Source organism: Macaca mulatta, chromosome 1 (assembly GCF_049350105.2).
Source record: "Macaca mulatta isolate MMU2019108-1 chromosome 1, T2T-MMU8v2.0, whole genome shotgun sequence".
Lineage (NCBI taxonomy): Eukaryota > Metazoa > Chordata > Mammalia > Primates > Cercopithecidae > Macaca > Macaca mulatta.
In genome coordinates, this window is record NC_133406.1 from 181,310,103 (window position 1) to 181,326,366 (window position 16,264).

Genomic DNA, 16,264 nt, shown 5'->3' on the forward strand with positions numbered 1-16,264 from the left:
TGCTCTTGCTTCTCTAGTTCTTTTAATTGCAATGTTAGAGTGTCAATTTTAGATCTTTCCTGCTTTCTCTTGTGGGCATTTAGTGCTATAAATTTCCCTCTACACACTGCTTTAAATGTGTCCCAGAGATTCTGGTATGTTGTATCTTTGTTCTCGTTGGTTTCAAAGAACATCTTTATTTCTGCCTTCATTTCGTTATGTACCCAGTAGTCATTCAGGAGCAGGTTGTTCAGTTTCCATGTAGTTGAGCGGTTTTGATTGAGTTTCTTAGTCCTGAGTTCTAGTTTGATTGCACTGTGGTCTGAGAGACAGTTTGTTATAATTTCTGTTCTTGTACATTTGCTGAGGAGTGCTTTACTTCCAATTACGTGGTCGATTTTGGAGTAAGTACGATGTGGTGCTGAGAAGAATGTATATTCTGTTGATTTGGGGTGGAGAGTTCTATAGATGTCTATTAGGTCTGCTTGCTGCAGAGATGAGTTCAATTCCTGGATATCCTTGTTAACTTTCTGTCTCGTTGATCTGTCTAATGTTGACAGTGGAGTGTTGAAGTCTCCCATTATTATTGTATGGGAGTCTAAGTCTCTTTGTAAGTCTCTAAGGACTTGCTTTATGAATCTGGGTGCTCCTGTATTGGGTGCATATATATTTAGGATAGTTAGCTCTTCCTGTTGAATTGATCCCTTTACCATTACGTAATGGCCTTCTTTGTCTCTTTTGATCTTTGATGGTTTAAAGTCTGTTTTATCAGAGACTAGTATTGCAACCCCTGCTTTTTTTTGTTCTCCATTTGCTTGGTAAATCTTCCTCCATCCCTTTATTTTGAGCCTATGTATGTCTCTGCGTGTGAGATGGGTCTCCTGAATACAGCAGACTGATGGGTCTTGACTCTTTATCCAGTTTGCCAGTCTGTGTCTTTTAATTGGAGCATTTAGTCCATTTACATTTAAGGTTAAGATTGTTATGTGTGAACTTGATCCTGCCATTATGATATTAACTGGTTATTTTGCTCGTTAGTTGATGCAGTTTCTTCCTAGCCTCGATGGTCTTTACATTTTGGCATGTTTTTGCAATGGCTGGTACCGGTTGTTACTTTCCATGTTTAGTGCTTCCTTCAGGGTCTCTTGTAAGGCAGGCCTAGTGGTGACAAAATCTCTAAGCATTTGCTTATCTGTAAAGGATTTTATTTCTCCTTCACTTATGAAACTTAGTTTGACTGGATATGAAATTCTGGGTTGAAAATTCTTTTCTTTAAGAATGTTGAATATTGGCCCCCACTCTCTTCTGGCTTGGAGAGTTTCTGCCGAGAGATCTGCTGTTAGTCTGATGGGCTTCCCTTTGTGGGTAACCCGACCTTTCTCTCTGGCTGCCCTTAAGATTTTTTCCTTCATTTCAACTTTGGTGAATCTGGCAATTATGTGTCTTGGAGTTGCTCTTCTCGAGGAGTATCTTTGTGGCGTTCTCTGTATTTCCTGGATTTGAATGTTGGCCTGCCCTACTAGGTTGGGGAAGTTCTCCTGGATGATATCCTGAAGAGTGTTTTCCAACTTGGTTCCATTTTCCCCCTCACTTTCAGGCACCCCAATCAGACGTAGATTTGGTCTTTTTACATAATCCCATACTTCTTGCAAGCTTTGTTCATTTCTTTTTCTTCTTTTTTCTTTTGGTTTCTCTTCTCGCTTCATTTCATTCATTTGATCCTCAATCGCTGATACTCTTTCTTCCAGTTGATCGAGTCGGTTACTGAAGCTTGTGCATTTGTCACGTATTTCTCGTGTCATGGTTTTCATCTCTTTCATTTCGTTTATGACCTTCTCTGCATTAATTACTCTAGCCATCAATTCTTCCACTTTTTTTTCAAGATTTTTAGTTTCTTTGCGCTGGGTACGTAATTCCTCCTTTAGCTCTGAGAAATTTGATGGACTGAAGCCTTCTTCTCTCATCTTGTCAAAGTCATTCTCCGTCCAGCTTTGATCCGTTGCTGGCGATGAGCTGCGCTCCTGTGCCGGGGGAGATGCGCTCTTATTTTTTGAATTTCCAGCTTTTCTGCCCTGCTTTTCCCCCATCTTTGTGGTTTTATCTGCCTCTGGTCTTTGATGATGGTGATGTACTGATGGGGTTTTGGTGTAGGTGTCCTTCCTGTTTGATAGTTTTCCTTCTAACAGTCAGGACCCTCAGCTGTAGGTCTGTTGGAGATTGCTTGAGGTCCACTCCAGACCCTGTTTGCCTGGGTATCAGCAGCAGAGGCTGCAGAAGATAGAATATTTCTGAACAGCGAGTGTACCTGTCTGTTTCTTGCTTTGGAAGCTTCCTTTCAGGGGTGTACTCCACCCTGTGAGGTGTGGGGTGTCAGACTGCCCCTAGTGGGGGATGTCTCCCAGTTAGGCTACTCAGGGGTCAGGGACCCACTTGAGCAGGGAGTCTGTCCCTTCTCAGATCTCAACCTCCGTGTTGGGAGATCCACTGCTCTCTTCAAAGCTGTCAGACAGAGTCGTTTGCGTCTGCAGAGGTTTCAGCTGTGTTTGTTATTGCCCTGTCCCCAGAGGTGGAGTCTACAGAGACAGGCAGGTTTCCTTGAGCTGCTGTGAGCTCCACCCAGTTCGAGCTTCCCAGCAGCTTTGTTTACCTACTTAAGCCTCAGCAATGGCGGGCGCCCCTCCCCCAGCCTCGCTGCTGCCTTGCCGTAGATCACAGACTGCTGTGCTAGCAATGAGGGAGGCTCCGTGGGTGTGGGACCCTCCCGGCCGGGTGTGGGATATGATCTCCTGGTGTGCCTGTTTGCTTAAAGCGCAGTATTGGGGTGGGAGTTACCCGATTTTCCAGGTGTTGTGTGTCTCAGTTCCCCTGGCTAGGAAAAGGGATTCCCTTCCCCCTTGCGCTTCCCAGGTGAGGCGATGCCTCGCCCTGCTTCAGCTCTCGCTGGTCGGGCTGCAGCAGCTGACCAGCACCGATCGTCCGGCACTCCCCAGTGAGATGAACCCAGTACCTCAGTTGAAAATGCAGAAATCACCGGTCTTCTGTGTCGCTCGCGCTGGGAGTTGGAGACTGGAGCTGTTTCTATTCGGCCATCTTGCTCCACTACCAACTGTTTCTGTCTTAATCGCAATGATTCCCCAACTGAATTGTAACCCTTTTGGCTTTGTGGCTCATGAGCAGGTGAAAAATAAAATGGAGAAGCGACAGTAATAACATTTGCTCCGTTCATCACAGCTTCGTCAGACCCACACTGGTGTGTAACCTCAACTTCTCTCCCTCGCTTACATTCCCCTTGGGGACCTCCATATGACCATTAGCACCAGTTTTCAAATCATTCATTCCGTCATTCATTTAACAGTGATACCTTCTCTTCAAGCCATTATTTGAAGAAAACAAAACAGATAAAAAGAGAGCTGCTCTGAAGCAAAGATCACCCTTGCCCCACCCTCCAGCCCTTCTCCCCAGCAGTCCCTCTGTTAGGTCCTCTCTCAGGACAACTGAAAACCACCAGCTTTGAGCTGTGATATAGCCCATAGCCTCAGCTCGGCATCTCACGCCCTCCACGGGCTCCCTCTGCCTGCCATCCAGCCCTGCCTAATACAGTCCTGCTCATTCTCACTCCAGGCTACAGACATCCTCAAACTCCTCATAGGCTCTCAATTGCCCCCAACTGCTAAAGGCCTCCCCGATCCTTTGCTCATCCCTTTCTAATTCTCTCCTTTCCTTGTCTGCCCAGTGACCACGGAATTATATTTTAAGACCCAGGTCAGCCATCACCTCTCCTTGGAAAAGGCTTCCTTACCTTTCTCCCCTTGCATACATACAAAGGATGCCAACATGGTATCGTGTCCCTGCTTTCTTTTAAAACTTACCACTCTGGAATCACAATTGTATTTTTCTTTCCATGTCTGTCTTCCTAACTGAATCTGAAAAAAATGAACTTATCAATTTCTGCATCCCAAGCTCCTTACACAGTGTCTGGCACATAATAGGTTTTCAGTAAATGTTTACTGAATGAACAACTGCATCAGTGAATCAACAGAAATAAGGATGAGCAGGTCCATGCCTTAATAGTTTGAATTTCTAAGTTTGTACTTATATGTGCTAGTGTTTTACCTTATTTTAATCTCTTATGACTCATTCTTCTAGTTCACAAATACTTACTGTAGGCGACAACCACATTTTATTCATTCTACGGCACTCATTTTTCCATATTTAGCTTCTCTAAAATCAGTGCGAACCTGACAATCAATGGTATGTTACAATTAATTGGTATCATTTCCTTTCTTACTTCATGGTATACGAAATAATGGTGCATCTTGCAATCGTTGACATCTGAGACTCAGAAGAAATGCAGAAGACAGTAACACCAGGAAGCCTGCTGAGGATACACTGATTGACAAAATAGGGGCAATGCCTTCGCTGAGTTTCCTCAATTTTATTACCTGCAAACAGGAAGAAGACTGAAGCTAGCCACTCTACCTTCCCTCTCTACCAACCTCTCACAGCTGCTTACTTTACTTGGAATCCCCTCTCTTGGCTTCCCACTGTCTCTACTGCAAAGGCCCCCAGGGGTGCTGCTCCTTAACACTGATCCTAGCATGCTAACAACTCCTTGCCCTTGGCTAGACCTTTGCAAGACTACTGTAAACACTTATGAAGAAACAAAGAAATAAACAGGAAATGAAAAATCTATGCAACACCCTGGCTTACACAGACCTGGCCAGCCAGCATCCAGGCTTGTCTCTACTCCAGCCAGCTCTGATGACAAGAGAGATTCCCCATGGAGCTGGCCCAGGTGCTCAGGCTTGGGTTCCTCACTTTTGACTCCCTCTCTGATGAAGAGAGTAATATGAGAAAATACATCATCTTACCACCCTACCCACATCCTGATTCCTTTCCAGTAAAATGCAAAGAGGCAGATTTCCACTCTACAGTTGGCCCTGGACTTGCTCCAGTTCTGGTTTCTGGAAGGAGCCCACCCTTCACAAGAGCCCCCTTTACATGGAGAATGGAGGTGTATGATTACAGTTAATTCCAGCTGCCGCCTGTGTCACAGCTATAAGCCCAGTGCCTGGCATACAGCAGGAGCTCAGTAAGTCCTTGTAAATCAGTGAATGGATGTCTTTAAAATTCATCACTGGGGAAATAAAAAAAAGATACCATGTTTACCATGTATCTGACATTCTGCTAAGCAGCTTGATTACAATGCCTGACCACAATTCTTGAAGACAGCAACTATGATCACTCCCATTTTACTGAGGAGGAAAATGAGTCCTAGACAGGTAGTCATATTACTAGGCAGTAATACAATGGATAGTAATCCATTCCCTCTGGTTCCATCAGCCCTAACCTTTCTCAGGATGCTCCACTGCCTCCTGCTATTCCTCTATTTACTAAATGCCCATTTGTCAAGGACTCTGCTGGGGGCCTCTGCCTATTGTGCCTAAGGTTGGCTGACTCAGAACCCAGGCTATTCATCTTCAGAGACTGACCCTTCCATAATACCAGGTGGCCTGCTTCCAGCAAACTATGGATTTCTATAACACATTATCAAGGCACCATGCAAGAAAGAGTCAAACTGTCCCAGCGTCATTCACACACATCACCCAGTTCATGTTTTCCTATGAAATAGATCCTACTTAAATATTTCGGGTTCACCACTTTTCCCATTATTATAGTTCTAACTGATCTCTATGATTATTTCCATACCTGGAACCTGAAAGCAGGGACATTCAACCCCTTGGGCAGCTTCCCTGAAATTCGACCTGTGAGCTGCAGCAGAGGACTTTCTGCATCACAGGTCCCCTGATCTTCCCCCTCTATGCCCTTTGTTCCTGGGTCACGAATATGATCTGCTGCGTCCTGGACTCCTAATCTTATGCAACCAGTACCCCTTAGCCTCAAAAAGTAAAGTAACTGCAAAGTGGAAAACATTATTCCTTTTTCTAGTTTGTAAAGAAAAAAAGGATAAGGATCCTCATCGTGTCCCTCATTCCCATACAATGTTAATCTCATTCACTGAAACCCAATCAGCTTGGTAAACCTATCACCACTTTATTATACCTCAGCAGGGTGGAGTAATTTGCCCAAAGTGACACAAACAGTAAATGGCATCAGGATTTGAATCACAGTCTCTTACCGCAAGTTTAGGGCTCCTTCCACAACATCCAACTAAAAATGAAAGCCAAACCCTTTGATTACTTCTTCAATAAGAACAACAAATGCAGCAAGAAATACCTATTGAGCTCTGAGCTGTAGATCACCATGTGACTCCATGATTTCATTTAATCCTATAGCAACCCTGTGAGGTAGGCAGTATGAACCCCATTTCCCAACTAAGGAAAGTGACGTTCTCAGACAGGAAGCTGTTTAAAGTTGCATGGCACAGAAGCAGAGGGGCTGGGGTTTGAGGCTAAGTCAATGTGACTCCAAAGCCCGCATTATGAATGGTGAGAGTCGGAACTGGGGTTTCATTTCATTCTTTTTAGGCAAAGATAAATACTCTGAAAAGAAAAACAGCTGTTAGGGATATGGGGAGGGTGGTCAGGCGGAAAGAAATGAGGGCATGGACTGTGGACGGCCAAGAGAAAGAAAAATAACAGAAATTCAAGCTGTGCTGCGCACAAGTCCTGGGACATATCTAAACTTCTCAGTCTACAAGACGTTTCAAAGCACAGAAACAGCCTCCTGTCCAAGTCCCCAGCATGGACAGGACTGACTTTTGGCCCCTATTTATGATCAAAAGACTGTTCTGTATAAATATTTATACAGTTCATTAAATAATAGCCTGTATAAATATTGTTAGAAATGTGCCACAGGAAACCACAGACTTTGTGGCTGATTCTTCAACAAACGTGCAAACTGCTCAAATGCAGTGTGAAAAAAGGAAAAGGGGACCTGGAAATAGAGGGCTGTCCTTTGCAAACGGATTTTAGCAATCCTAAGAAGGAGGTACAAGCTACAAATACTCAGCTAAAAACCGATCATGTGGGGATTGTTCTTTTATACTTTTCTCCTTCTTTCCCTCTGAAGCATCTAAGAGCATTAAGATTGCTGCCTAGGAAGACAATCTCCCAGGAGTGAATGAGCTTACCCTATTTCTTAAGGGTCCACTCCTCCAGGATCTATTTGGTGACAGTCCACAGAAGCAGTGTCCCAGAAATCTGGGAAGGAATTCAGTATCCTCTTTCAACTTTGATCTCTGGACTTTGCTGGGAGTTGATGTATACAAGTCCTGTGCAATTTATTTAGTTAGTTATACTGCAATGAGGGATTTGCTAAGATTGGGAAGGAAAAAGATGAACAATGAGTTTAGCTTGCCCACCTCAGTCTTCTTAACAGAAAGGACTGAATACCACTTTCAATAATTCTCACATGCTGTAAGACGGTGGGAAAATTTGAAATGAGAAGGAAAGAGATGATTTGGCAAAAATGTTGGTTCTCTGGGCTCTACCAACAATACCCAGGAAGAAAAGAACAGCTTGCCAACCAAAACTTTACCTCTAAACATGAAAATTTCTTAGGGCCTCCTCTTCGGTTCTTTTTCAGCCTTTCACTCTAAGGGGAGCCATTTCTAAAAGTTTTAAGGTTGCCAAGACTGGCTCAAAAGAAATCCAAACACTTCCACGGTTCCCCAAACTTTTAGAGTCTGTAGCAATGGCCCAACACGTTTTTCATCTAGACATACCTGTGGCTTGGCATAGTCTGTAAAAAGGAGTATAAGCATATTTTCAGTCAAGTGTTCATTTTGTGGCATCCGAAGGAAGGAAGGGAGTAAGCGGGAAATCCATTCCCTGAATACTAAGAAGCTGAACCAGGCCCTTATCTAGCTCCTGGAAGAGCAGAACAACCTTTTATTCATCACTGATGTCTAACACTAATGCCTAACAAAGGACCTGGCTTGTTGCAGATCAAGAAAAATTCAAAAGAATCTGAGGAAAAGGAAGAGGGGGAAAGGAAAGTGTGGTGGGGAGAGGGAAAGAAGGGAAATGGGGGAAGGAGAGGAGAAAAGAGAAGGGAGGATGGGCAAGGAGGAAACTGAACTGGCAGTAAGTAGAAGCCTGAGTGATTCACAGAGAAGAAACTAAGAAATCCCTTGATTGATGGGAGGAGGGAAGAAGAAAAAAAACAGCACACATATACCTTGGCTAACAAATGACATCCACTAAATTCCTCCTGCCCCAGAAAAGTCTATTAACATAATGCAGAGAAGGAACAGATTATGAAAATGTCAGTTCTAAGAGACCCAGATGTAAATCCAAATAAACAAAACACAAACCAACAAAACCCTTTCTCTATTCTGAGGGTCAGCCACTCACACCTGGAATGTTTCCTGTCACCAACTGGAAAGACCTCAAGACCCCCAGCACAAAGAAGTTCACATGTGGGACCCATGACATGTAGGTTCCTGGAGCCAGCTGGCTAACAGGCTCTGAAGATCCCAGACATCATAGAACATGAGAAAACAACATCACACACAATCTCTGGGCCCAGAAGTTCTCAAAAGAAGCTCCAACAACGAGTGCAGAAGTCATCCTGCTAAGCAATGCAAGACTGTGTCTTGACAACTGAGGACACAAGCTGGGTCTATCTTATCCACCTCTGTATCCCCAGTGCGTACATACACAAATAAATTCAATATGTATTAGGTACTCAATAAGGAGCTGATGAATGGAATAACAAATAGTCACTGCATTTGGGAGAAATGAAGGCAATTCTTCTCCACAACACTAAAAAATAAATCTTCAATATCAGGGTCACCATATTCAATTCAGAATAGGAAACCTGATGCTTGTCCCATCTGTGTCTACCACTGACTGACTTGGGGCAAGTCTCTTCACTGATGTCTCTCTTCACAGGTATGAGACTCATGAATTCTATACAACTACTCCAAGGGGTTGTTGTGAAGATTAAAGGAAATAATGAGCACAGAGCGCCCTTTAAAAGGCAATTCCTTTATAACAAGAATCAATGGCACTGTGAGGCCAGAAGGAAAATTTGGGTGTAATAGTATAGCATCACCAAAGACACTCTACAGCCTTCTTACTCAAAGTGTGGGCCTCAAATCAACCTTCACTTCCAACACTGAATCACCTCCTGAAAACCACATCTTTTTAAAATAACGATTTATTAGGCCGGGCGCGGTGGCTCACGCTTATAATCCCAGCACTTTGGGAGGCCGAGGTGGGCAGATCACGAGGTCAGGAGATCAAGACAGTCCTGGCTAATATAGTGAAACTCCATCTCTACCAAAAATACAAAAAATTAGCTGGGCAGGGTGGCGGGCACCCGTAGTCCCAGCTACTCGGGAGGCTGAGGCAGGAGAATGGCGTGAACCCAGGAGGTGGAGCTTGCAGTGAGCCGAGAGCGCGCCACTGCACTCCAGCCTGGGCAACAGAGCAAGACTTCATCTCGAAAAAAATAAACAAATATATATATATATATATATATTTTTTTTTTTTTTCCTTAGGTTTTTGGGGAACAGGTGGTGTTTGGTTATAAGAGTAAGTTCTTTAGTGGTGATATGTGAGATCTGGGTGAACTCCTCACCCAAGCAGTATAAAATGAACTTTGTAGTCTTTTATCCCTCACTCCCTTCCCACTCTTTCCCACTGAGTCCCCAGTGTCCATTGTGTCATTTTTACACCTTTGCATCCTCATAGCTTAGCTCCCACTTATGACTGAGAACATACAATGTTTGGTTTTCCATTCCTAAGTTACTTCACTTAGAATAATAGTCTCCAATCCTATCCAGGTTGCTGAGAATGCCATTAATTCATTCCTTTTTATGGCTGAGTAGTATTCCATCGTGTGTGTGTGTGTGTGTATCATAGTTTCTTTACTCATTGATTGATGGGCATTTGGGTTGTTTTCAGATTTTTGCAATTGCTGACACCCACATCTTTTAATATGTGTTACCTATACCTAGTCATTCTCGCCACATCTAACAAGCTTGATTTCCAGCAAACAAACAAATATTAAGTGCTTTCACTATGCCAGGATGCTAGGAATAAGAGGCTGAAAAATACATTATCTCTAATTTTAACAAACTGACAGTCTAATGTTACGGTCTGAATGCTTGTGTCCTCCAAAAATGTATGTGTTGAAACCTAACCCCTAAGGTGATGGTATTAAAAAGTGAGACCTTTGGGAGATGATGAGGTCATGAGAAAGGAACCCTCATGAGCAGGATTAGTGTCCTCATAAAAGAGGCCCAAGGAAGACTCTTGCCCCTTCTACCATGTGAGGACACAGCAACAAGTCAGCAGTCTGCAACCCAGAAGACAGTCCTCACCAGATACCAAATCTGCCACTGCCTTGATCTTAAACTTCCCAGCCTCCAGAACTGTAAGAAATAAATGTTGCAAATTAGCCAGTACTTTTATGGTATTTTTTCATAGCAGCCTGAATATACTAAGATTAATGTAAAGACCTGAATTTTGAAAATCAAATGGTGATGACTCAAGTTATTCCTCATTTATATACCTCAAGCAAAACCTAATGCACCTAGTAAAACTGCATATAGTGGTAAAGTGGCTTCATGCTGCCACCAGAATTCTGATCATCCATACTTTAGGAATGAGGCATCCCATACCAACTCCACCTTTTTCCATAGAATGAAGAGAAGTTAGTGAGTTAATGGAGGTACCAGTTTACTGCTTTCATTACCGTTCCAACAGTTCTGACCAACGAGGTCAGAAACTCAGTATTTTTCAGGATTTTGGGAATCCTTATGCTCTTTACTGAGCCCATTTTTAAAGACTAACAAGAGGTGATTGGAAGAGGGACATGGTATTAAATCAGGAAGACGGTAGACAAGTTGGCTATCTTTTTAAATTTAAAGTTGGATTCCAAAAGGCAGAAAAGACAGAACCTACCAAATCCCCATGTGTGCCTCACAATGTGGCAGCCACAATAATCCAAACTGAGCCAGTTTTGGATGGTGAACCGTCTTCAATGGTGGCCAGAAACCATCACCTTCCTGTTTGGGTGAGGGAGAAGGGACAAGATGGAGGAAGGTAAACAAGAAGGCACCACCCCTGTTGCTTCCAGGTTCTTCCTCACCAACTTTCCCGTGCGCGGGAAAATGCAGCCCATGCCCGGGAAGATGCAGATCAACCGAGCATGCGCCAGGTGACATCAATCCGAAGAGATCGAAACTTACCCGGCCACACCTACGGAGACGCCCCTATCACGCCCTTATCCCGCCCACTGCCCTCCCCCTTCCAGTACCAATGCATAAAAGTCCCCCGCTGGCAGGAGCCAGCATGACTTCTTCAGCCCCTGCATTCGTGGACCAGGGAACCTCACCCGAGAGTGCCAGCGTGACTTCCCTGGCCCCCCCCCAACACCTGAGGACCAGAGAACCTCGCCCGAGAGTGTGCGCATATTTGCAATAAAAGACTGCCACTTTCTTATGTACTTTGGCCTCATGTTTAATTATTTAGCTCTCCTAAATTAAATTAAATTAAACAAAACACTTCCAAGAGTCACATGGGTAATGCCCAACAGCAGTCACAAGGAAAACATAAAATCTAAACTTGGCTGAAGCCAAATGCACAGAACAAGTCCTAAAGATATCGTGGATGAAAAATCTGATTCATCAAATGACGTCCCCAAACTCCACCAACAAACATCCCCTTAAAGAAATGAAACTTCAGATCTCCCATACCATCTTCCATAAAACCCTGCTTACTCCCTCCCAAGGGTTCTGTTCAACCTTGTGTTCCAATAAAGCACATTTACTTCTTTATAATGTCTTCCTGTGTTGCCGTACCAAGCCATTCCCTTTACAGAGAAAAGGAGAGGAGAACCCACATGTATAACACCTACCAAAATATATGTTGTTTCTCCCATCTACACGAGGAAACTGAAATGCTAAAAGAGTCAATATCCTGTTGATAGTCGCAAAGCCCATAGAGGGACAAAGCCATATTAAAGTACAGGTTTGCCAAAAGCAATTGCAAAAAATGACAAAATTGACAGATGGGATCTAATTAAACTAAAGAGTTTCTGCATAGCAAAAGAAACTATCAGCAGAGTGAACAGGCAACCTACAGAACAGGAGAAAATTTTTGCAATCTACCCATCTGACAAAGAACTAATATCCAGAATTTACAAGGAACTTAAACAAATTTGCAAGACAAAAACAAACAATCCCATCAAAAAGTGGGCAAAGGATATAAACAGACACTTCTCAAAAGAAGACCATTTATGCAGCCAACGAACATATTTGTAAAAGCTCAACATCACTGATGATTAGAGAAATGCAAATCAAAAACACAATGAGATACTATCTCATGCCAGTCAGAATGGTGATTATTAAAAACTCAAGAAACAATAGAAGCTGGCGAGGCTGTGGAGAAACAGGAATGCTTTTACACTGTTAGTGGGAATACGAATTAGTTCAACCATTGTGGAAGACAGTATGGCGATTCATCAAGGATCTGGAACCAGAAATACCACTTGACCCAGCAATCCCATTACTGGGTATATACCCAAAAGAATATAAATTATTCTACTATAAAGACACATACCATATGTTTATTGCAGAACTGTTTACAATAGCAAAGTCATAGAACCAACCCAAATACCTATCAATGATAGACTGGATAAAGAAAATGTGGTACATATATACCATGGAATACTATGCAGCCACAAAAAGGAATGAGATCATGTCCTTCACGGGGACATGAATGAAGCTGGAAGCCATCATCCTCAGCAAACACAGGAACAGAAAACCAAACACTGCATGTTCTTACTCATAAGTGAGAGCTGAACAATGAGATCACATGGACACAGGGTGGGGAACAACACACAATAGTGCCTTTTGGGGGGTGGGGGAACGAGGGGAGTGAACTTAGAGGACCAGTCAATAGGTGCAGCAAATCACCATGGCACATGTATACCTATGTAACAAACCTGCAGGTTCTGCACCTGTATCCTGGAACTTAAAGTACAATATTGAAAAAACAAGAATCTTAAAAAAAAAAAAAAAGTTCAGGTTTGTTATCAGCCATGACTTGGCTTTCCACACTAACCAAGCTGCCTGTGTCCTGGGCACACACAGAATGAAGTTTCAAATCTGTTTATCCTGTAAAGACTTCTCAGATGATCATTAGAAATGCCTTCTCCATGATCCAGTTAATACAGACTACCTGATGTCACGATAAATCCTACTGTGGAAAACATTAGATACTAACTGAAAATGCTCTGCCCCCTACCTTCCTTGTATGAGTACAATGCATTGTAATGTAGTAATAAGTGGAATTACTGGGTTGTGGAGAAGAGGATTATGAATATATAAAATAGTCAAATATCTTTTAAAATAAAAAGACCATAAAAAAACTTTCTTCCTCTGCAGAGTTCTAGCAGCATTATGAGCAAGCCTTCTATGTGGCTTGTGGCTGAAGCACCATGTTCCTCTTTGGAGCAGCCTCCCTCCCAAGCAGGGGACCCCATTTAAATAGGAACACACACTGAGGAGAGAAGGACGATGGAGAGAGGGTCCACCCAACAAGCGGATAAACAGAGTCAGTCCATCTTCTACAAACCCAATGGACACCCCAAGTTCCCTAAATGCAGACATTTAAATGTGATAGTTTCTTACTCCTGTGCCAGGACCCTGGAGACAGAAAGGGAGATAGCGGGGGGGGGGGGGGGAGGGAGAGGGACTCATTTCCTAATTCTAAATGCAGAATTATTTCATTTTAATCCCTAATATGCCAATTACAAAACTAGGCCCATAATGGGGAAATGATATGCAAATTTAGTGATTTCTTCTTACACAGATTCTTCCTTTTGAAATGTGAATTCCTGACCTCTCTTTGAGTTCTGAATAATTTAAACATATACATACAGTTTCTCCTGTCATTGCTTTCTTCTTCAAGAGGCTTCTGTTGATTTGCTGACATAATTAACTAGGAAATGATTTTCTACAGAACCAGACCCTCAAAGCAATGCTATTATCATTAGCATATTGGCTGAAATCCACAGTTTTTCCCAGAAAGTCACTCAAATTAAAACAACAAAAGAACCCACCAATGTTACTGACTGCTGCAAGATCTCAGCAAATTCAGGAGGAGGTGAGGACAGTATCAGGTAAAGCAACAAAATCCATTCTCCATGTGATCATGCAAAATTCCCTCCTCAGAGACAATGCCAAGCCACAGATGGGTTGAAGTCTTTGGCCCATTCTTATGTCTACCTGTTTATGAAGACTGGTCTGGTAGCTTTTTTATTTTTTTCTCACTCTGTCACCCATGCTGGAGTGCAGTAGTGAAATCTCCACTCACTGTAGCCTCTGCCTCTCCGGTTTCAAGCAATTCTCTTGCCTCAGGCTCCCAACTAGCTGGGATTGGGAGCTACCACCACACCCAGCTAATTTGTTTTTGTATTTTTAGTAGAGACAGGGTTTTGCCACGTTGCCCAGAATGGTCTCGAACTCCTAGCCTTAAGTGATCTGCCCATCGTGGCCTCCCAAAGTGCTGGGATTACAGGCATGAGCCACCAGGCTTGGCCCTGGTCTTGTAGCTTTAAGGCCGAAGGTGAAAGGCCTAAAGAATGAATTATTTGAAGATTAAACATTAGACTTGACCATTCCACAAACATGTCTCTGTCAAAAGTATCACTAGCTAAAGTACAAGGTTAAACAGCACCAATGCTTCTTCTGCCCGAAATAAAGCCCAGTATCTTTATTTGCCCCACAAGGACCTCTAAGCTCAGGCTCCTGCCTGCCTCACTTACCTTAGCTCCCGGCCTCTCTCCCTAACCTCAACCTTCATACTTCAGTGCTACAAAACTACTAGAAACTATTCAAAGGAAGGCTTGGCGCTTTTGTTCATACTGTTCCTTCTACCTGTAATGCAAAGAATACAAACTTACAGTTCACAGAAAAATAAATACATAGGAATCTTTCAACTCACAAATAGTGCAGGAATATAAATCAAAACAACACTAAGATATAAATTTACATCTAACAAATAGGAAATTGAAAATTTTGATAATACCCACTTGGCAAAAGTGTGGAGAAACAGGCAGTTTCATACACTTTTCGTAGAAAAGTGATTCCACCTTTGAAAGAATAATTTAGTACTATCTGTCCACTTTTAAAATCAAGTATTTTACCCAACAGTTTAACTTCTAAGAATTTATCTTCTAAGAATGTATGCACTGGCTCACCAAAAAGATACACAAAAACATCCACCACAGCCTTTTTATGTAAATGCAAGAACATATCCCCGAACACCCTAGAAGGAAATTAAATGATTATTAATAGGGGACTTTCCAAAATTGATACATCAGTAGTTGTTAAAAAGAATGAGAAAAAAGAAAGCTGCTAATTATATATTATTAACTAAAAAAGCAAGTTCTTAGATGGTACAGTATGACTCCACTGGTATTATTTTTTGATAAAGAATAGAGCAAAAGCTCTATTTTCTTCATGCAATACAGTGGTTCTCAAAGTTTTATTTTCTCAAATTTTAACAGGGCCATTGGTGGTCTCTAGAAGTGCAGCAGCATTAGTATCACCAGGGAACTTGGTAGAAATTCAAAGTCAGGCCCCCTTCCAGCTTCAACGACTCAGAAACACTGCAGTGGGGTTCAGCAGTCTGTGCTTTAAAAAGGCCTCCAGGTGATCCTGATGGATGCTAGAGTTTGAGAACCACTGTACTGTATAAAGACCTATCATAAAAGATTTCAGGAAAGACACACAAAACCTGCTTACTGCAATGACATCCAGCAAAAAGAAATACAGTGGAGGTTTCGAGGCCATTTACCTTTCCCTCTCTGGGCTGTCTGAATGTTCTCAATGAGCAGCTATTACAGTAATAGGAAGGAAGACCTTCTCTGTATTGAGCTGAACTGTGCTTGGCATAGCTTCTACCCTCTAGTCCTAATTTTTATCCCAAAGGATCATCCAAACTGCCTTTTTTACCCTTATACGTGGGCTACCCTTCCAAATCTTTTAAGATGACTCTGATGACCTCCTACTGGATCTTCTTTTCTCCATGCTATACATTTTCAGTTCCTGTAACTTTCCTCTATGACATGGAGAAAAGAGAAGCAGCAGCATTAAGAGAAATAAAAGAAAAAGAGAAGCAGCAGCATTAAGAGGCACTAACCATATTTAATTAGAATGATCTTCAGTTACCCATGTTTCCACATGACACTGCATGGAGATGAGGTAAGCTGGGCTAGCTGCACATGGTAAGCACATGGGAAGTCTTCCTTTTCCCTCTACCTTTCTGGAGGCCCCCTGGATGCAACACATACTGGGACATAT

The 16,264-nt window shown here is 42.6% G+C and overlaps 1 protein-coding gene across 26 annotated transcripts in view; it reads right to left on the reverse strand.

Annotated features, from left to right (window-relative positions):
* The window catches only part of FGGY (FGGY carbohydrate kinase domain containing), a 486,889-nt gene that overhangs the window by 425,380 nt on the left and 45,245 nt on the right, over positions 1-16,264 (reverse strand). For 3 of the 26 annotated variants that reach the window (XM_077988478.1, XM_077988464.1, XM_077988424.1), the window contains exon 1: positions 7,073-7,256. The exons of 14 other annotated variants lie outside the window; for them this stretch is intronic. The gene's annotated coding sequence lies outside the window, so the exon portion shown is untranslated. Of the gene's footprint in view, positions 1-2,986; positions 3,906-4,695; positions 4,812-5,688; positions 5,749-7,072; positions 7,257-7,666; positions 7,685-10,856; positions 10,875-16,264 lie in introns of those variants that run through there. 9 more of the 26 variants (XM_077988487.1, XM_077988470.1, XM_077988437.1 and 6 more) reach the window with 7 other exon arrangements.